Here is a 23,045-nt window from a genome sequence, read left to right on the forward strand (position 1 = left end):
ATGAGGCAATGTGGTGTTGGGGTTTTGCATGAACAATATTACGTCGTCCGCATATAAACTAATTTTTTGTTGTGTGCCCTTGATTACGATTGGTTCTATGGATTGGGATTGTCTTATATATTGTGCTAAAGGCTCTAATGATAAATTGAATAGTCCGGGACTAAGAGGGCAACCCTGTCTGGCAGAGCGTGATACCGGAAAGATTTTGGAGATGATTGTGCCTGTTGTAATCATGGCCGATGGGTCCTTGTATAGTACTTTAATCATATCAATGAAACCTTTTCCTAACCCCATCCTTTCCAATACTGCCCATAGAAACGACCATTCCAACCTGTCAAATGCTTTCATAGCATCCAGGGATAGTATCGCCTTAGGTGTGATGTCCTCTTTGTCTGTATCTAGTACGTGCAGTATTCGCCTTATGTTATCATTGATCAGGCGACCTTTTATGAAGCCTGTTTGGTCCGTATGAACTAAAGACGTCATATGCTTTTGCAATCTGATGGCTAATATCTTAGAGTACAGTTTGACATCGGTTCCGAGGAGGCTTAAAGGACGGTAACTACCGCATTCAGTGGGGTCTTTGTCTTTTTTGTGAAGAACTGAAATGAGTGCGGTATTTTGGTGTTCGATGAAGCTTCCCTCTTTGACTGAGTATAAGATCATATTTAGTAATAAGGGTCCAAATATGTCCCAGCAAGAAATGTACATTTCTGATGGGATACCGTCAATTCCCGGAGCTTTGCCGTTTTTCATTCCGGATATGGCCTTCTTGAGTTCTTCTAATGTGATCGGTACTTCTAACTGTTTAGCGTCTTCATCTGTAAGTTTAGGGAGAATAATTTGATTAAGATATGTGTCTAATTTGTCTTGATCAGAGGTCGTTTCTGAGTTATATAAATCGGAGTAGAATTCTTTGAATGTATCGTTTATTATTTTGGGTTCTGTTACTAGAGCTTGTTGTTTCCTAATGGCAGTTATATCTGCAAATTTTGCATTAATTCTTAGTCGCATGGCTAAAAGGTGACTAGGTTTAGAACCTTGGAAGTACTGCTGTTGTCTAGTGCTGCGTATTTGCAATTCCGATTTTTGTCTGTACATTGCTTTGATCTCGGTCTTTAGAATGTTAACTTGGTTATCTAGTCTAGTAGAGTTGTTGTATTTTAAAGAATTAAAAAGCGTTGAGTAAAGCGTTTCTTTTTCAGACAGTTTTGTGTTTTGATTTTTGCGCAATATGGAGGTAAATCTATCCGAGAAATCCTTGATCATACTCTTTACCGACATCCATAATATTCTGGGATCTTGCACCGAGTTAGCATTAACTTGTAGGAATACTGTGAGAGCTTCTTTAATTTGTGTAATGAATTCCTTGTTGTTAAGCAGCATCGAATTAAAACGCCATCTTGGGGCCCGGGTAGATAATGTACCAAATGTTGCTTTCAGGATTAAGTAGCAGTGATCTGATAGCGCATTGGGTGTCATTTCCACTTCGTATTTATCAAATATTCTCGGGGATGCAAAGACGTAATCAATTCTGGATAGTGTGTTGTGTCTCGCCGAACGACAGGAGTACTTGCGGGTCATGGGGTTAAGTGAACGCCATAAATCAGTTACTCCTGTTGATTTCGACCAATCTTTTAATGCTTTAGATGAATTCTTTTGTTCGCTGGAGAAGGAAAGGTAAGTTTTGTCCATCCTTGGGTTCCAAATGGCATTAAAATCCGCACCTATTATGTATGAGTACTCGGGATGGTTTAACATTTCTCCTGTTAGTGAAGTGAAGAAACCCACTTCGTACAAATTCGGGGCATATACCGCTGCCAATGCAATTTTCCTGTTATTGTGTATAATCCTAGCTATAGTTATGCGCCCCTCAGCATCCGACCATACCCCTTTCAATTCGATATTTAATTTGCGTCTGACGACTATGGCTACCCCTCTAGTTCTCGTAGCAAAAGAAGAGTGACCAATATTATGGTATATGTTATCCGCTAACGTATTTATGTCTCCCTCTAAAATGTGCGTTTCGCTTAATAGTGCCACGTCCACATGTTCTTTTTTCATCAGTGTAAGCACGCTTTTGCGCTTGTGTTGTTTGTTTATCCCACCGGTGTTCCATACCATTATATTCAAACTAGCCATAGTCTATGCATGTTTTCGTGTAGTTTTTGGTAATGTTTCTGGAGTATGAAGCTACAATAGATGCACATCCAATTAATGAGGTCCCGTTGAGAGCTGAGCTTAAAAACATATATATATACAAATAAAAATCCCCTATTTTCCCCTCTCCCAGAAAGTCGAACATGCCTGTGTTCCAAGAACACATCCTCCGCGATTGACTTTCTCCCATGGTCCACCGGATTGCCCAACCTGAGCATTGTAATCCTAATTTTCCTATGCTCATTGCCATAGGATCTAACATTTCCATTCTATTGCAATAGAATGTCGCTTTTGGTCTTGCACCTTCCCTTACTGTAATGAAGTATTGTGATAAATAACCTAAAGATAAAAATAAAAAATAAAATAAAAAGAGAATAAACCTTTATCGACATATTCCTTTGAACCCTCCACCAACGTGTGAGGGAAAAAAAAAAAGGAAAAGATTGTAGATCAGTATTGACACTTAATGTGAAGAACATTGGAAAAGAATAATGTAAGTTACAATATATTTAAAAAATATATAGTAATATTGACACCTTAATGTGAAGAACATTGGAAAAGAACAATGTAAGTTAAATTATATTTAAAAAATATAGGGTTTTGTGTGTGAAACTTGATGTTTGTGTTTTTTTTCTGCAGTGAGACAAATTCCTTTCAACTGTGTCGACATGGCAATGAAGTTTGGAATCTTGAAAGAGACTGAGGGCGGGTCTATAGTGATTTTGCTAGGGCCTAATCACGGCTGTCAGAAATCTGGCGTGAACGGCTTTGGCGACTGATCTCAGGTAAGCTTCCAAAGACACGAGCAGCTCTAATGAACATTGAATGAGAGAAAATCCCTTAGTTAATTTGGTACCTCATATCCCCATGTCGTTTTTCCCCACAAATAGCATGATACAAGTGCAAAAGTGGGACATTTAGAATATGCAGCTTTTGTCCCTCATTTCATTCACTAAACACCTTTGACGTGATGTAAATGCTGTACAGTATATTCCTCAACAATGCTGTGGAAATAACAGCAACCCAGTAAATATACCCTTTTCCCCCCTAATGCTAATGGTGTAAATGCATAGCTACTCTAACACCAGAGTAGATCCCTCTGCATAACACACACTGCTTCTTGCTAATTAATAGTTGGTACGGGGGGGGGGGGGGGGGGCATACTTTCTACTGGAGGACATGCAGTCTGTTATTATGGTACCAGTGGGCGTAAAAGACCTGCCTTCGCCATGTCACAGCACACTTTCACCTGTTGTTTGCTAATTGCTGATTACCAGAATAATATGTGTGTGCAGGTCGGACGGCTTGCAAACACATGTTTACAGTTAGCGCTAATGGTTTGAGTGCCACTGCTACCCACAAAGTGTATCTTCCATTGTCTTGTACATGTAATACTCCATCTGCCTGGCTTTGTTACTGATGCATCCGGATGTGCCTGCGATTTCTAGCGCCCCAAACAAACACCAGCACAGCGAGAGAGAGAGAGAGAGAGAGAGAGAGAGAGAGAGAGAGAGAGAGAGAGAGAGAGAGAGAGAGAGAGAGAGAGAGAGAGAGAGAGGGGGGGGAGAGATGCCATGTCTGAAACCCCTTGCAGTACGGACGTTCAGTATTCTTACCTTTTTGATGCTTGAGTGGGTGTTTATTTGGGGACTCCTTCAGTAAAATCACCGGATGTCCACTGTCTTCTGTGTTTTAATGAGTATGCTTAGCACGGTTACTTTCAGGAAGTGGATTTATACTTTACTCCGATCATGGAAGTGGCCAATTTAAAAGTGCTATAGATAACATTCAGCCACTAGATGTTGCACTAGAGCACCAGCATGTCATTTATCCGATCATGTGCATTCTACATGGATGGAATGTAACATTAACCTCTTAACACTTTGATTGCCCAACCCGAGTTTTCTCGGGTTTACCCACTCACGAGAATTCTCGTATTTATTTTTTTATTTTTTTATTAGCGATCTGAAATCATATTTCATCAACCAAGTCTACCGTTGGAAAATTAGCCACTCCAGGTGCTCAGATGTAAAAAAAAAAAAAAAAAAAAAAAAAGCGCCCCCTATCGTCTCCCAGATGGTAATTCACCCTTTTGGATGGGATTCAATGAAAATGAATGAGAAAAAAAAATCCGGACTCCACATTTTACTTCTCACTCACGCAGCCGGGGTCGATCAGCTCCACTCTGGACCCTCAGAGCAGCGGGGATTATGTGTTTTTACAGTATACTCGTGGGATCAATAAAAGGATAGATTTTTTAGAATGGCGATCAGGAATTGGAATAATCCATTTGGATACCATCTGATCTCAGGTAAGGAATCTATGTTACCAGTCTTAGGATAATCAGACCCGTTTTCACGGAGATATAAGCTTTTATGTGATTATGTGATATGGCTGTTTGACTCTAAGAGTTATCAGGAACTGAGAGAATCGATTTTCAGCGCTTGGCACTAGCGCGCACACGTACACATATACTATCGATAATCTAGCGTTTATTTGAAAACGATTCATAAAAAGGCCGCAAAATGACAACGTTCTAGAATATTCCAGTAAAGGGCAATTATCATAGAATGTCTTCTTTTTTCCGTGAAACTGAGTGCTTTTCAAAATGCTATCAAACGGAAATGAACAGATAAAAAAACAATCTGCTTCGACAATGTTGACTGGAAATGGGTCATTGATAATGCGACGGGCAGATTAGACACATAGCCATAATTTAAAACATAGATTAGGCGATATTAACGTTAACATTGGAGTGGATGTGGGCATTCAAGCACTAAATCGTGCGCCCCCTGCTGGCACTGAAAGTGTCAAGCCCGACGAGACCGGTACCGGTCCCAAAATGACATCACGTCATAAATCAATCTCTCCAGACTGTTTGACAAAAGTATTGTTTTATTTTTCAAACGTATTCAAGTATAAACACCATAACCATGTCACAACAGCAGTTATAATGTATATTATCATCAATACGTTAGTTTACCAATAGGTTAAAGTGTTATTAGATAGATTTTACTTTTCGTTTTTCTGTTGTTTAGTTTGCGAAAGTTGGCCATTTTTAAATAATGTAACGTCGGGAATTGTAGTTTTTTTTTACCGCATTTTGAAGAGGACATCGAGAGCTTTCATTGAGCGTTGGTTTTTCCGAACGACACTTCCCAAAGGCCTCTATGGGGCTTCAAGCTAATTACTTCTGTATGCATTTTTGTGAGGTTTTGCCCGCTGCTCACCAACTTTCTCTGTTTTCTTTAAGCCTACTGTTAGAAATTCCCTTCTCACTCACTCTCTCTAGCCCCCACCCTCTCGTTCTTTACTCTCGTTTACTCTCAGTGGCCACACCTGGACTATTATCAATTACCTCTCGCACCTGTGGTGGCAGGCTAATTAGTTCCCCTGTGGGCTTTAAATACCAGGGCTCTTCCCCTCGTTTCAGCGTGGGGTCGTGTTGTATTCATGCTGAGTCATATTCTCTAACATCTAGACTCTTTCGGGAGATCCTCTGGTCTACCAATGCTGTAAGATGGATCTCTCCAGCCTTGAGATGTTTGCTCCAGCCTTCGTCTGCTGTCGCCGTAGCCTGTGGAGGAGACTGTTCTGCGCTCCCTGTAACTTCCACGGGAGGCACCCCAGCGCTCCACTGCAGACCCCAGCGCAGCTGTTCGTCCTGACGCACATCTAGACTGACGCGCATCTTCCAGACCTTCGAGCTTGGCACGCTCCTCCGTACCAGCGCACTGACGCGCATCTTCCAGACCTTCGAGCTTGGCACGCTCCTCCGTACCAGCGCACTGACGCGCATCTTCCAGACCTTCGAGCTTGGCACGCTCCTCCGTACCAGCGCACTGACGCGCATCTTCCAGACCTTCGAGCTTGGCACGCTCCTCCGTACCAGCGCACAGACGCGCATCTTCCAGACCTTCGAGCTTGGCACGCTCTCCAGACCTCAGCGCGCCGACGCGCATCTTCCAGACCTTCGTGCTTGGCACACTCCTCCTCGCAGACGCACCCCGAGGCGTCTCTCGGTTCCGACGCGCACACCAAGGTGTGGCGCGCACTCTGTTCCTCGGCTCCGACAGCGGCTACCCGGTGGACGACGCCCTCGCCACCGCCACTGTTCCGACGCGCACACCAAGGTGTGGCGCGCACTCTGTTCCTCGGCTCCGACAGCGGCTACCCGGTGGACGACGCCCTCGCCACCGCCACTGTTCCGACGCGCACACCAAGGTGTGGCGCGCACTCTGTTCCTCGGCTCCGACAGCGGCTACCCGGTGGACGACGCCCTCGCCACCGCCACTGTTCCGACGCGCACACCAAGGTGTGGCGCGCACTCTGTTCCTCGGCTCCGACAGCGGCTACCCGGTGGACGACACCCTCGTCACCGCCACTGTTCCAGCACTCTGTTCCTCGGCTCCGACAGTCGGCTACCCGGTGGACGACTCCCTCGTCACCGCCACTGTTCCAGCACTCTGTTCCTCGGCTCGGACAGCCAGCCACCCGGTGGCGATGCCCTCGCCCCGCTGCTGTCCCTTACCTTTACGCATACGCCTGGGTGAGTTTTGATTGTGATGTCACTCACTCAGCGTAGTGCCCTTGCCCCCGTTCCCGTTGCTGTCCCTGTACCTTTACGCATACGCCTGGGTGAGTTTTGATTGTGATGTCACTCACTCAGCGTAGTGCTCTTGCCCCCGTTCCCGCTGCTGTCCCTTACCTTTACGCATACGCCTGGGTGAGTTTTGATTGTGATGTCACTCACTCAGCGTAATGCCTCTTGCCCCCGTTCCCGCTGCTGTCCCTGTACCTTTACGCATACGCCTGGGTGAGTTTTGATTGTGATGTCACTCACTCAGCGTAATGCTTTTTGCCCCCATTCCCGCTGCTGTCCCTGTACCTTTACGCATACGCCTGGGTGAGTTTTGATTGTGATGTCACTCACTCAGCGTAATGCCCCTTGCCCTCGTCCCGCTGCTGTTCCCCAGCGTATTGCCTCCTTTAGTTCTCACTTAGTTATTAGTTTTGGACATTTCATCTCCCACTCTGTTTTGTTCTCTCGTGGATATTATTTTGGACATTCCATCTCCCACTGTGTGTTTGTTCACACGAAGATAGTATTTACTTTGTCACTTTGTTTTTTGGACTGTTCTGCATCTGCTCTGTTTGTTCCCTTTGAATATTAACCCTCTCCTCTGTTCTGCAGAGCGGCCCAGATGTTTTCCCACCAGTCCCCAGTTCCTCCCTGTTCCCCAGCCCGCCTCCGCGGGCCTCAGTCCTCTCTGTCCCCAGTTCTCTATCCCTAGCTCTCCTAGTCCCTAGTCCTCTCTCCCTAGTTCTCCTTGTCCCTGGTTTACCTAGTCTCTAGTTCCTCTGTCCCAAGGCGTTCCCTTAACCTTCCCTTAGGCGTTCCCTTACTTTCCCATAGTGTTCCCTTTTCCTGCCCGCCTCTTAAAGGCACTTTACCTTCCCCTCTTGTGTTATTCCAGTGTTTTGTGTTTTCTCCCTTAAAGGGACAGTGCCCTTTTTCCCTGTTCACAATAAATATCTGTTTCTTGGCAAACCACCATACCTGTCTTGTGTTGTGCGATTGGGGTCGGTTACAAACCATAACAGTACGACCCCACCAAATCGACGACCCCAGCCAGCACAGACGGTGTATGTTGAGTTTGCCTTTTTTTTTTTCTTGTCCCCTCTAGCTCCCCTGTTAGCCCAGTTTAGCTTCCTTGTTAGTCCTGTTTAGCTCCCTTGTTAGCCTGTTAGCTCCCCTGTTAGCCTGTTAGCTTCCCTGTTAGCCCTGTTTTGACCCCCCTGCAGCTTGTTAGGCCTCTACTACCAGCATGGCCCCTGTCTGCTAGCCTTGCCCCGGCTGCTAGCACAGCCTCTATGTTTATGCAGCCCTTGCTGCTGGCATAGGCCCTGTAGCTAGCCTTGCCCTGGCAGCTAACCCAGTCCCTCAGCAGAGCCCCAGTCTGCTAGCTTGGCCCCGGCTGCTAGCACAGCCTCTATGTTAATGCAGCCTTGCAGCTGGCATAGGCCCTGTAGCTAGCCAGGCCCAAGCAGCTAACCCGGTCCCTCTGCATGGCCTCCACTTTTTTTGTGTAGAATCTCACACAGCTAGGACTGTCCTTCCAGCTAGCTTGTGCTCTCATGCTGGTCCAGCCCTGTCTGCCAGCCTAGCTCCGGCAGCTAGCGCAGCCTCTATGTTGATGTAGCAGTACAGCTAGCATAGGCCCTGTAGCTATCAGTGCCCTGGCAGCTACCCTTTCCCTCTGCTAGCCTGGCTCCGGCAGCTTGCGCAGCCTCTATGTCGATGTAGCAGTACAGCTAGCATAGGCCCTGTAGCTATCAGTGCCCTGGCAGCTAACCTTCCCTCTGCTAGCCCTTTCCCGGTGCTTCTATGGTTACCCCTTAGCTACCCTGCTCGCCCCTCAGTTCCTCTAGACCAGTTTCTCTAGACCAGTTCTCTAGACCAGTTCTCTAAACCAGTTCCCTAGACCAGTTCTCTTGCCCAGTTCGCTAGACTAGTTCTCTAGACCCAGTTCCTCTAGACCAGTTCTCTAGACCAGTTCTCCAGACCAGTTCTCTAAACCAGTTCTCTGGACCAGTTCTCTTGCCCAGTTCGCTAGACTAGTTCTCTAGACCCAGTTCCTCTAGACCAGTTCCCCCAGTTGCCCCTCTGTTACCCTAGTTACCCCTCGGCGACCCTGTTTCTTTTGCTAGCCCCACTCTTGTGGTGGCTTCCCCTGCTGGCTTGACCAGTACCTCTTGTTTTGCCCCCTGCCACTCTGTCTGTATTTGTTTTGGGTCGCCAGGTGGCTCCCGTTGAGGGGGGGGTACTGTGAGGTTTTGCCCGCTGCTCACCAACTTTCTCTGTTTTCTTTAAGCCTACTGTTAGAAATTCCCTTCTCACTCACTCTCTCTAGCCCCCACCCTCTCGTTCTTTACTCTCGTTTACTCTCAGTGGCCACACCTGGACTATTATCAATTACCTCTCGCACCTGTGGTGGCAGGCTAATTAGTTCCCCTGTGGGCTTTAAATACCAGGGCTCTTCCCCTCGTTTCGGCGTGGGGTCGTGTTGTATTCATGCTGAGTCATATTCTCTAACATCTAGACTCTTTCGGGAGATCCTCTGGTCTACCAATGCTGTAAGATGGATCTCTCCAGCCTTGAGATGTTTGCTCCAGCCTTCGTCTGCTGTCGCCGTAGCCTGTGGAGGAGACTGTTCTGCGCTCCCTGTAACTTCCACGGGAGGCACCCCAGCGCTCCACTGCAGACCCCAGCGCAGCTGTTCGTCCTGACGCACATCTAGACTGACGCGCATCTTCCAGACCTTCGAGCTTGGCACGCTCCTCCGTACCAGCGCACTGACGCGCATCTTCCAGACCTTCGAGCTTGGCACGCTCCTCCGTACCAGCGCACTGACGCGCATCTTCCAGACCTTCGAGCTTGGCACGCTCCTCCGTACCAGCGCACTGACGCGCATCTTCCAGACCTTCGAGCTTGGCACGCTCCTCCGTACCAGCGCACAGACGCGCATCTTCCAGACCTTCGAGCTTGGCACGCTCTCCAGACCTCAGCGCGCCGACGCGCATCTTCCAGACCTTCGTGCTTGGCACACTCCTCCTCGCAGACGCACCCCGAGGCGTCTCTCGGTTCCGACGCGCACACCAAGGTGTGGCGCGCACTCTGTTCCTCGGCTCCGACAGCGGCTACCCGGTGGACGACGCCCTCGCCACCGCCACTGTTCCGACGCGCACACCAAGGTGTGGCGCGCACTCTGTTCCTCGGCTCCGACAGCGGCTACCCGGTGGACGACGCCCTCGCCACCGCCACTGTTCCGACGCGCACACCAAGGTGTGGCGCGCACTCTGTTCCTCGGCTCCGACAGCGGCTACCCGGTGGACGACACCCTCGTCACCGCCACTGTTCCAGCACTCTGTTCCTCGGCTCCGACAGTCGGCTACCCGGTGGACGACTCCCTCGTCACCGCCACTGTTCCAGCACTCTGTTCCTCGGCTCGGACAGCCAGCCACCCGGTGGCGATGCCCTCGCCCCGCTGCTGTCCCTTACCTTTACGCATACGCCTGGGTGAGTTTTGATTGTGATGTCACTCACTCAGCGTAGTGCCCTTGCCCCCGTTCCCGTTGCTGTCCCTGTACCTTTACGCATACGCCTGGGTGAGTTTTGATTGTGATGTCACTCACTCAGCGTAGTGCTCTTGCCCCCGTTCCCGCTGCTGTCCCTTACCTTTACGCATACGCCTGGGTGAGTTTTGATTGTGATGTCACTCACTCAGCGTAATGCCTCTTGCCCCCGTTCCCGCTGCTGTCCCTGTACCTTTACGCATACGCCTGGGTGAGTTTTGATTGTGATGTCACTCACTCAGCGTAATGCTTTTTGCCCCCGTTCCCGCTGCTGTCCCTGTACCTTTACGCATACGCCTGGGTGAGTTTTGATTGTGATGTCACTCACTCAGCGTAATGCCCCTTGCCCTCGTCCCGCTGCTGTTCCCCAGCGTATTGCCTCCTTTAGTTCTCACTTAGTTATTAGTTTTGGACATTTCATCTCCCACTCTGTTTTGTTCTCTCGTGGATATTATTTTGGACATTAATAATAATAATAATAATTTAGGACCTGCTCCGAGGTCACCATTTGGCACACATGCGAACCATGCATACAATGCGTATCTGCGATTAACCCATCCCGTCGTCCTTCCCCCCCAAGGGCAGCCGGGAGCAGACAGGCGCCACGTGAGCCGCGCCAGGGGACCAATCCAAGTGCTCCTGTCCGTCTTCGTCAAGGACGCCACAGCGTTAGCGATCTTGTTGTTGTGCATGTTTTTCCATTGGGTTTATCTTATCGGGGGGGGAAACCCTTGCGAGCACGGGGAGAACATGCAAACTCCACACAGAAAGGCCTGGGAGATACCCCACCTGGGTAACTGGCATCATGGAAACCTGGTCCCCAAGCGGGATTCGAACCCTGGACCTTCTTGCTGTGAGGCGACAGTGTTAACCACTACACCACCGTGCCGCCTCTGTTTGTTCCCTTTGAATATTAACCCTCTCCTCTGTTCTGCAGAGCGGCCCAGATGTTTTCCCACCAGTCCCCAGTTCCTCCCTGTTCCCCAGCCCGCCTCCGCGGGCCTCAGTCCTCTCTGTCCCCAGTTCTCTATCCCTAGCTCTCCTAGTCCCTAGTCCTCTCTCCCTAGTTCTCCTTGTCCCTGGTTTACCTAGTCTCTAGTTCCTCTGTCCCAAGGCGTTCCCTTAACCTTCCCTTAGGCGTTCCCTTACTTTCCCATAGTGTTCCCTTTTCCTGCCCGCCTCTTAAAGGCACTTTACCTTCCCCTCTTGTGTTATTCCAGTGTTTTGTGTTTTCTCCCTTAAAGGGACAGTGCCCTTTTTCCCTGTTCACAATAAATATCTGTTTCTTGGCAAACCACCATACCTGTCTTGTGTTGTGCGATTGGGGTCGGTTACAAACCATAACAATTTTCTTTATATCTCTTATTACTCAGGATAATAAACCACAAAACGTAACGTTATTGGCATATATTGAAGCGCAGTTAGTTTCTCTTTTCTATTTTTACGATGTAGCAACAATCAGATTTGAAGATTTGAGATTTGGGCCAGCCGTCATACTGACTCAATTGGCAGAGTCAGCGGGAGGGGAGTCGATGGGTGGTAATCTGGTCGTTGTAAACAGTGACTCCTACAGATTGGTCAGGGCGCCTGCACAGCAAGGACAGGAGATGTCGAGGATAGTGTGAGCCTCCCACACGTTACACCTCGCCAATGAGAGTCCGCGCTGGTAGGTGAAAAGAAGTGGCTGGCTGACTCCGCATGTATCGGAGGGGACATGCGATAAGATTCTTCAACCCTCCCTATGACGGACCAGTGGGGGGCACATGCGAGCAATGATCAAGACAGGGGAAGGGGGAATTGGCACGACTAAATTGGGATGGGAGAAACACAGAAAAAGAAGGAGAAAAAGTGAATTAAAAAAAAATAATGGCTGCACTCAGGCCAGAATAATCATTATCTGTTCTTATGCACCCCTGGTGATACTAAATCCAAATTGAACTCGGGCATTTGAAATATAAGATTTGGCACAATCCATAAATGTGCGAATTGGCTATAATAAGGTCATTTTTAAGCCTGCTATTCTATATTCTATAATAATATTTCAAATTGCATTGGTTCGGATGGGATAATTCAATGCTGTCTACAAAACCTTCTGCTTAATCATCTTCCCTTTATTCATTTCCTTAGATTTTTTGTACACGTGATCTCAAGAAGGTACTGAACGAGATCAGTGGCAGTTTTTCATGTCTGGTAATTTTTTGCATGGTGTTATTCACTCCTCAAAGATGCAAAAAAATCATAATTCATATTGTCCTTTGTTTCATCACAATTTAAGCAAGCCTGGTAATAGACACAATATATCTGACACTGTTATTTTCTTTTATATTTCTGGATTTGATTTGGATTTGGATTTATATTTTCTGGAGAAAATAGGGCTCTGGGCTTAACTGATTCTCTGCCAACAACGATTATATACGTGTGTGTCCGCCAATCGTTGAATGCCAACGCGTATATATACGTTATTTGAAAGTTTTTTTGTTTTTTTTAATATTTGTATTCATTATTCATCCAGGGACCTTGGTATTACCATAAGGAATGAGTCTGAGATCGCCAAAGTCCAATACCACTGCCTGGTGGGATGCGGCCGGTATTGCACATCCTTTGAAACTCTATCTATTGGCCTGTGCGTCGATTATATTGGTACGGGCGGACTTTTCTAGTAACCTGAAGCTAGGGCTTCACCCGATCGCATTGAATAGTTTTCGGGACCCCCGATTCATTATGCTGTGGTGGGTTATGTCGTGGGCCAAATGGACATACGATCTACCAGCGGCACAGTGGTGTAGTGGTTAACACTGTCGCCTCACAGCAAGAAGGTCCAGGGTTCGATTCCCGCTTCTGGACCAGGTTTCCATGATGCCAGGTACTCAGGTGGGGTATCTCCCAGGCCTTTCTGTGTGGAGTTTGCATGTTCTCCCCGTGCTCGCAAGGGTTTTCCCCCGATAAGATAAACCCAATGGAAAAACATGCACAACAGATCGCTAACGCTGTGGCGTCCTTGACGAAGACGGACAGGAGCACTTGGATTGGTCCCCGGGGCGCGGCTCACGTTGACGCCCTATCTGCTCCCGGCTGCCCATGGGGGGAAGGACAACGGGATGGGAAAAGTGCAGAGAGACATTTCATCGGCGACTCAGTGCATGTGTGTGTGTGTTCCTGTGGGTCGCCCATCTCGTGTGTGTGTGTTAAAACTGCATGACAAATAAAGACTTCTAGTCTAACAATTATTATTATTATATTATTATTACCAGATGGCAATCAAATAATTGGAATATTCTTTTTGGAATCCCACCGGCCACAGGTAAGAGCAATTTAACGTAAATTTCAGCTTGATTGTGCCTTGTTTTCATAGCCATTGCCCTGATCAGCGTATGTTGTTGTACTAACGAATGCCGTTATTGACAATCAATTAATCAGAAATGACCCCCCCCCTTTCATGCATTCATGATGGAACATAATACCGATCATATGCATTTGAATTTTTAATTATAGCGTGTGTAGGGACGAAATGCCAATGGATAATATATAATACACGCCGCAGGCTATTACTAGCCTCCCAGGAATTACCCTAAACCAATCTAAAACCATACTTATATTCACCATGGTATAAAACGGGAATGTATGGATGGAAATCTTTTTTCTTTTTCACATCTTGAACGATAGATGTCAAATGGGCCATAGTATTGCATCCATATAGAATAGCCCTGCAAACAAGGTGACTGACTCCATTGGTTTAATGTGTGGCAGCGCATAGCCATATCCCGGAAACAGCATGGCAGAGAATGAGTTAAGAGGTTAAAAAAACATTTAAAAGGATAAATTATGGTGATTAATCAATATTTTTTAGGGGGAAAACAATACATTTATTCAACACCTTTCTAAAAGCTCTGTGGATGTATTACTTATTTTCTTTTATGTTTTTATTATCTACCTAAATATTTTATCTATAGCACCTCTAAACCCCCATGCCGACAATGTGCCTTTCATGTGTAAGTAGATTAACTGTTTACTTTTGTGTTGTAACGCTCAACCAAGTTAGCATATTGCTATTGTTGACACTAATTACATGTAATGTGATTTTTTTAACAGGGCAAACACATTACTTCCTACTGCACAGTACTAGCTGATTTTTTGAAATACTAGGTGAATCTATGGAATAGTAGGTTTGGTTATAGAAGCATATAGTGTGGGTAGTTGGTTTAGTAGCTTCTGTCTGGTTGTGTAGGTACTGAGGGTAGTAGGGTTAGTAGCTTCTGTCTGATTGTGTAGGTACTGAGGGGTAGTTGGTTTAGTAGCTTCTGTCTGTGTAGGTACTGAGGGTAGTAGGGTTAGTAGCTTCTGTCTGATTGTGTAGGTACTGAGGGTAGTAGGGTTAGTAGCTTCTGTCTGATTGTGTAGGTACTGAGGGTAGTAGGGTTAGTAGCTTCTGTCTGGTTGTGTAGGTACTGAGGGTAGTAGGCAGGGCCGCCTCAGGGGGTGTGCGGTCCGCAGTGCGGTCGCACAGGGCCTCGCGGGAAGGGGGGCATCATTTTTTCTTTTTTTTCTTTTTTTTCTTTTCTTTTTTTCTTTTTTTATTGCGAGGCCCCCCTTCCCGCGAGGCCCTTTTTCATCACAGACCTAAAATCTAGTTTTGCTTATATGCTTATATATTTCACATTAGACACGTTTGTAGAATGTGTCTGACTTGTTCCTGGCTCTGCGGCTCTGCAGCAGACATACTCACTATTGGAGCTCTGGGGCTCTGCAGCAGACATACTATTGGTTTCAACGAAGGGAGGGGTTACATCATGTGTACGCCGGCGTGCGTCAGCTGCGTTTGACTATTTCTCGCGTGCAGCTTTGGAGGTTATGCTTAGTTATGCCAGCCAAGACGAAGAGGACGGTCATTCGGCAGATGGACTGAAGATGAAAGTTGTTGCATGTTAGACAGTTCAGTCAGGCTAGCCATGTCGGCTTAGCTAAAGGCAGGGACAGCTAGTTAGCTTTAGCTATGTTATAATATCGAGGGCTAACGTGTGGTTCAGTCGGGATAGCCATGATGATGTCGGCTAGTAGCTAGCTTAGCTAAAGGCTAACTAGCGTTAGCTAACCTAGAGAGAGCGCGTGCAGCATTGTTATGCCAAGATGAAGAGGACGGTCATTCGGCAGATGAACTTCGTCAACTCCACGCGGTTGTCTCCATCCTCTTGGACGTTTGGTGAGTTTTTAATGCACTCTATTCTATTCCCGCCGTGGATATATCTCTCTCTCTCTCTCGGGAGCCAAACGGGCCGGCTAGCTGTTGTAGCTAATGTTATATTGAGCCAAAGCGGGCCGGCTAGCTAACGTAGCTAACGTTATATTGAGCCAAACGGGCTGGCTAGCTGTTGTAGTAGCTAACAGTGTGTGGCCTGGTGTCAGTACCTGCCTACTCTATTTGCAGTTAGCCTATTTAGCTGATGTCGGCCATTGGCTCCTTGCTACTTTGTTTTCTCTGGTATAGACCCTCTTCTCTTTGGATTTAAGTGTTGATCTTTGTCCTTTTGGATCTATGTATATTCATGTTGCCTTTGTGAAGTTATCTTTTCCTTCTGTTTTGTTCTTCCATTAAAAGTTGAATATCCTTTAGGGGCTCATCTTTGCTTATCTCTCTCATACATGCTCTCTCTCTAAAGGCCTCTACATGCTACAGCAACTTCAAAGCAACTTCAACACAACATCAGCGCGATTTCAGCGCGGTTGTTGTTTAGGGTCTTGTAGACTGTGTTGCGAGGATGCTGCGTACATGTCTCCAAATTCTAACCTAAACAACCGTTGTGTTGATATTGCGTAGCAGTGATTGGTTGGTTAGCGAATGGGGGCGGGGCTGTCATAGAATAATATTGGTCTCGCAAAGAATACCATCCGCCATTGTTGTAGCCAGCCAGCGTTGATGCTAAATAATTAGCTTCACATAGCTGGCCTTTTTCTGAAAACCCAAGCACATATTGTTCCATAGCATAAGCCTTCAGTTGATCATGACAAATCCTCTCTTACCTTGACGATTAAAAAGCCTCCATAATTTAGTAAATAAAGCTGTAGCCAGCCAGCTAGCATTGGTGCTATACAAAATGCTATCCACATTAGCTACATAGCTAACCAACTAAATACAATGGTATCCTGAGGTAACTTTAACGTTAAATACAACGTTTGCTAGTCGAAATGATTGGACACACACAGGGACAAGTTAAACATCAATCAATTAATTTCTTCCAATAGGTAGTTTGAGCTGCATGTGAGCGAGGTCCTCTCCATTGGAAACTAATGACGTTACGGTAACGTTAGCTCGAAAAGCACAGAAAGTTAAGCTGCTAGCAACAGACACTATAACACTTCCGGTCGGGGGATTTCAAAATAGAAGAGCGACGTCTAAAATCACCGGAAATACGTTTATTTTGTATATTATCTAACGTTAACACGAACCTAAACTAACTTTAGTTAAACTAACTTTGCGCGTCGATGTTGCAGAAGCATAAAGGCATAGTGTCTAAAACACCGTTGCTTTGTCGATGTTGTGTTGCAGTTGCTTTGAAGTTTCTGTAGCATGCAGAGGCCTTAACACACACACACAGACATGCTCTCTCTCTCTAACACACAAACACACATGCTCTCTCTCTCTCTCTCTCTTTCTAACACACACAGACATGCTCTATATCTCTCTCTAACACACAAAATGACATGCTCTCTCTATATTTCTCTCTCTTTCTAACACACATATACATGCTCTCTCTCTAACACACACACACATACAGACATGCTCTCTCTCTATCTCTCTCTTTCTAACGCACACAGACATGCTCTATCTATCTCTCTCTCTTCAATTCAAATGGGCTTTATTTCACATTCTTGTATTTCTCCAAGGTAGGTATGGGAGTTTTGAGTTATTGTCGATGTTTTCAAAGTCTCTTTGGGTGTTTGCAATTTGTGGGAAGTATGTCTTGGTATAGTGGGCAGGTTGTTAAGAAGTGGAGCTCGGTTTCCACCTCATCTTGTGTGCAGTGGGTCTGTCTTCGCTTGGGAGCCAGGTCTGCCTATGGCGGCCTTTCTCGATGGCTAGGCTGTGCTCGCTGAGTCTGTACCTAGACAAGGATCTTCTTAGTATTGGGTCAGTCACAGTGCTCAGGTATTCTGCCACTGTGTACTCTCTGTTTAGGGCCAAATAGCATTTCAATTTGCTCTGGTTTTGGGTTGTTTCTTTCCAATGTGTCCCTCTATCTCTGGCCTTGCTCTGGTGGAGGGTCAGGGGCATTGCCGGGTCTGTGCAGCGATAACACTGTATATTGACTGTAGAACGGGAGCTCTCTCTCGCTCTCTCTCTTGCTATATGTTGACTGTATCATGCCCAGCCTCGGGCAGCGCTATTATTTAAGAATATGTTGACTGTATGACATTTTTATTTTTATTTTTTTACCTTTTAGGGGGGGGGGGGGGGGGGGCTCGCGTTTAAATCTCGCACAGGGCCTCGCATTTCTCCCAGGCTGCCCTGGTAGTAGGGTTAGTAGCTTCTGTCTGATTGTGTAGGCACTGAGGGTAGTAGGGTTATTAGCTTCTGTAGGGTTAGTAGCTTCTGTCTGGTTGTGTAGGTACTGAGGGTAGTAGGGTTAGTAGTTTCTGTCTGATTGTGTAGGTACTGAGGGTAGTAGGGTTAGTAGCTTCTGTCTGGTTGTGTAGGTACTGAGGGTAGTAGGGTTAGTAGCTTCTGTCTATTTGTGTAGGTACTGAGGGTAGTAGGGTTAGTAGCTTCTGTCTGATTGTGTATTCACTGACATCTTCAACCTGTCCTTGGAACAGGCTGTCATCCCCACCAGTCCACCATCATCCCTGTACCCAAAAAATCTACGCCCGCTTGCCTCAACGACTACCGCCCTGTAGCCCTCACCTCCATAGCCATGAAGTGCTTTGAGAAGCTAGTGAAGGGCTACATCTGCTCCTCCCTCCCCATCAACCTGGACCCCCTGCAATTTGCATATCGCCCCAACAGGTCCACGGAGGACGCCATAGCCCATGTGCTGCACACAGCAGCATCACACCTTGACAAGAGGCAGGGGAACTATGTGAGAATGCTGTTCATCGACTACAGCTCAGCATCCAATACCATAGTCCCCTCCAAACTCATAGCCAAGCTCAGGGACCTGGGCTTGAACTATGACCTCTGCCAGTGGGTCCTGGACTTCCTGACGGGCAGACCCCAGGTGGTAAGAGCAGGCAACTGCACCTCCTCATCCATCACGCTCAACATAGGGGCCCCCCAGGGCTGTGTTCTGAGCCCCCTCCTCTACTCCCTGTACACACATGACTGCGTGGCACAGCGGAACAACAACACAATCATCAAATTTGCTGATGACACAGTCTTAAGGCGAGCACAGAAAGACTCAGAAGAAGCTTCTATCCCCAGACCATCAGGCTGCTAAACGAACAATAAACACTATGCAACAACCATCAAATGCACACAGCACACACACCCACACGCACACACTCACTTAAACCACACAAACACACTTTATATTTATTGATAAAGGATTTGCACTACAACTCGTACACCCACTGTAAATTGTACCTAAATTGCACCTCATCCCATTTCTGCCTTGCACTATATAGTATTGTATTAGTACACTGCACAGTATTGTATATTATATGGTAACTCAGTTACGTCTATTCTGCATCGAACATTGTACATATGTCTATACTGAACACTGTGACCTCATTTTTTTTACTTCTAATTTACATGCTATACTATGTTATTTTATTTCATACTTATCTTGTCTTGCACAGTCTCTGGAGCGTAACAGTAAGAAGCATTTTGTATAAAAGTATTCTGTACTTCTGTATGACAACTATTAAAGAAACTTGAAACTTGAACTTGAAACTAGGTACTGAGGGTAGTAGGGTTAGTAGCTTTTGTCTGATAGTGTAGGTACTGAGGGATTTCAGACACGGCAAGAGAGAGACAGAGAAACAGAGAAAGAGAAAGAGAGTGAGGACGGGTCTAAATATAATGACTTTTCTAGGGCCAAATCATGGCTGTCAGAAAGCTGGCATGAACGGCTTTGGCGACTGATCTCAGGTCAGCTTCTAAAGACATGAGCAGTGCTAATGAACACGTTTTCCTGGCCGAATGAGAGGAAAGCCCTCAGTTAATTGACACCTCATATCCCCAAGTTGTTTCCCCACAAACGGCACGATGAAAGTTTAGAATATGCAGCTTTTTCATTTAATTATTACACATTTTGAGCTTTGAGGTTATTTACAAAACAATCACGATACATGTTTGCCGTGTTGTGAATACGGTATATTCCTCAATAGTGCTGTGGAAATAACAGCAAAACAGTAAATATAGATTTCCTGCCCCCCATGTCAACTTCATCCTCTGAGGAGCTAGCTAGAATGCTAATCGTATAAATGCGTACTTATTAACACCAGAGTAGATCACTTTGCATAACGCAACACTGCTTCTTGCTAATTAATAGTTGGTACAGGGCGTGACATGAGGTGGGGGGGGGGGGTGCATATTTTCTACTATTATGGTACCAGTGGGTGTGAAATACCTGCTTTTTGCCACGTCGCAGAACACTTTGTTTGCTAATGGCTGATTACCAGAATAGCGTAAGGTGTCTTGTGGATATGTGGCTAATCATTAGCCTGTAACCCATAAGGCTTTCAAATGTGTGCTGACAGTTAGTGCCCCTGCCACCGCAAAATGTTGCTTGTATTGTGTTGGATATGCCTCTCATGAGTCTCATGCCGCTCGCTTGGTTTCGGCGATCGTGTGTTTTGGAGGGGATCAACGTCGAAGAGGAAGAGTCAGGGTCAGCCCTATGTCCCCACAGCCCTATGGTCCCACAGCCCTATGGTCCCACAGCCCTATGTTCCCACAGCCCTATGGTCCCACAGCCCTATGTTCCTACAGCCCTATGGTCCCACAGCCCTATGTCCCCACAGCCCTATGGTCCCACAGCCCTATGTTCCCACAGCCCTATGGTCCCACAGCCCTATGTTCCCACAGCCCTATGGTCCCACAGCCCTATGTCCCCACAGCCCTATGTTCCCATGGCCCTATGGTCCCACAGCCCTATGTCCCCACAGCCCTATGTTCCCATGGCCCTATGTCCCCACAGCCCTATGTCCCCACAGCCCTATGTCCCCACAACCCTATGTCCCCACAGCCCTATGTCCCCACAGCCCTATGTCCCCACAACCCTATGTCCCCACAGCCCTATGTCCCCACAGCCCTATGTCCCCACAGCCCTATGTCCCCACAACCCTATGTCCCCACAGCCCTATGTCCCCACAGCCCTATGTCCCCACAGCCCTATGTCCCCACAGCCCTATGTCCCCACAGCCCTATGTCCCCACAACCCTATGTCCCCACAGCCCTATGTCCCCACAGCCCTATGTCCCCACAGCCCTATGTCCCCACAGCCCTATGTCCCCACAGCCTAATGTTCCCACAGCCCTATGTTCCCACAGCCCAATGGTCCCACAGCCCAATGTCCCCACATCCCAATGGTCCCACAGCCTAATGTTCCCACAGCCCAATGTCCCCACAGCCCAATGGTCCCACAGCCTAATGTTCCCACATTTCTAAGATCTCTCTCAAAATGAAACCCTATGTTCCCACAGCCCTATGATTGGATAATAGGTTGGGTGTAATTGGCTACCAAATTAAAAGAAAGGGGGATAAAATCAGATACAAATGTATGAAAAAAGGAAATGTGGGAACATAGGGCTGTGAGAACATAGGGCTGTGGGAACATAGGGCTTTGGGAACATAGGGCTGTGGGAACATAGGGCTGTGGGAACATAGGGCTGTGGGAACATAGGGTTGTGGGAACATAGGGCTTTGGGAACATAGGGCTGTGGGAACATAGGGCTGTGGAAACATAGGGTTGTGGGAACATAGGGCTGTGGAAACATAGGGCTGTGGGAACATAGGGCTGTGGGGACATAGGGCTGTGGGGACATAGGGCTGTGGGAACATAGGGCTGTAGGAACATAGGGCTGTGGGAACATAGGGCTGTGGGAACATAGGGCTGTAGGAACATAGGGCTGTGGGAACATAGGGCTGTGGGAACATAGGGCTGTGAGAACATAGGGCTGTAGGAACATAGGGCGGTGGGACCATTGGGCTGTGGAAACATAGGGCTCTGGGAACCAGGCCATGTGAGCGGATCGGAGCGTGAGCGGCGCGGGGCGCGGAGCGGGCTGTTTTGACGTGAGCGAGGAGTGGGTTTTAAAATGAGTCGGCGCGACGTCCGGAGCGAGAGTTCTCCTCCGCTCCAATCCACTCCAGGCCGCTCACAGTGGTTTAACACTGTTGATGTAATATATACATGCAGTACAATGCCAAAGCAACAGATGGCGATGTACAAACATGAAGGCCATTTTCAACCAATGAGAAGGGTTCAGGCTTCGTCACTGTAGAGACGCCCACCATAGATATCTATGACGCCCACACTCACTCCTGTTAAAAAAAGTATCGACGCCATTGTTGTTGACGTTAGCTTACATGCTAACGTTAATGGCAGCGACCATAGCATTGTGGCTCGGCTAGCCTATCATCGCTTAATAGAACTAGTGAATGGATAAACAACGTTATTTAACATTGCAGAATGGCTACAATTACAATGCGGCTCAATACAAACAATTGTTAAGGGGCCCAGGGGGTGTAGACTGTTGTAGTTTGAGCTCATTTACACCATGCTCCAAAAAAGAAAAAGAAAAACTGCCGAGCGATCTGGCGCGGGGAGCGGGGAGCGCTCGATTCAAGGTGAGTGGGGAGCGAGCGGAGAGCGACTTGGGAGCGGGGTCAACATGAGCGATTAGCGGAGCGGACCAAGCTTTAAAGAGCGAAGAGCGGATTTCTCGGCCGCGCCGATCCGCTCACGTGGCCTGCTGGGAACATAGGGCTGTAGGAACATTAGGCTGTGGGAACATAGGGCTGCGGGAACATAGGGTTGTGGGAACATAGGGCTGTGGAAACATAGGGCTGTGGGAACATAGGGCTGTGGGGACATAGGGCTGTGGGGACATAGGGCTGTGGGAACATAGGGCTGTAGGAACATAGGGCTGTGGGAACATAGGGCTGTGGGAACATAGGGCTGTGGGAACATAGGGCTGTGGGAACATAGGGCTGAGGGACCATAGGGCTGTGGGAACATAGGGCTGTGAGAACATAGGGCTGTAGGAACATAGGGCGGTGGGACCATTGGGCTGTGGAAACATAGGGCTCTGGGAACCAGGCCATGTGAGCGGATCGGAGCGTGAGCGGCGCGGGGCGCGGAGCGGGCTGTTTTGACGTGAGCGAGGAGTGGTTTTAAAATGAGTCGGCGCGACGTCCGGAGCGAGAGTTCTCCTCCGCTCCAATCCACTCCAGGCCGCTCACAGTGGTTTAACACTGTTGATGTAATATATACATGCAGTACAATGCCAAAGCAACAGATGGCGATGTACAAACATGAAGGCCATTTTCAACCAATGAGAAGGGTTCAGGCTTCGTCACTGTAGAGACGCCCACCATAGATATCTATGACGCCCACGGGGTCAACATGAGCGATTAGCGGAGCGGACCAAGCTTTAAAGAGCGAAGAGCGGATTTCTCGGCCGCGCCGATCCGTGGCCTGCTGGGAACATAGGGCTGTAGGAACATTAGGCTGTGGGAACATAGGGCTGCGGGAACATAGGGCGGTGGGAACATAGGGCTGTGGGAACATAGGGTTGTGGGAACACCGGCA

General features: G+C 47.5%; 1 protein-coding gene across 1 annotated transcript in view; it reads right to left on the minus strand.

The window, feature by feature from the left end:
- nrxn2b (neurexin 2b) overlaps positions 1 to 23,045 on the minus strand; it is a gene marked incomplete at both ends in the record, with an annotated part of 136,486 nt that overhangs the window by 45,553 nt on the left and 67,888 nt on the right.

The sequence above is a fragment of the Notolepis coatsorum genome (genome assembly GCF_963971535.1).
Source record: "Notolepis coatsorum genome assembly, chromosome: 1".
In the NCBI taxonomy this organism is placed as follows: Eukaryota; Metazoa; Chordata; class Actinopteri; order Aulopiformes; family Paralepididae; genus Notolepis; species Notolepis coatsorum.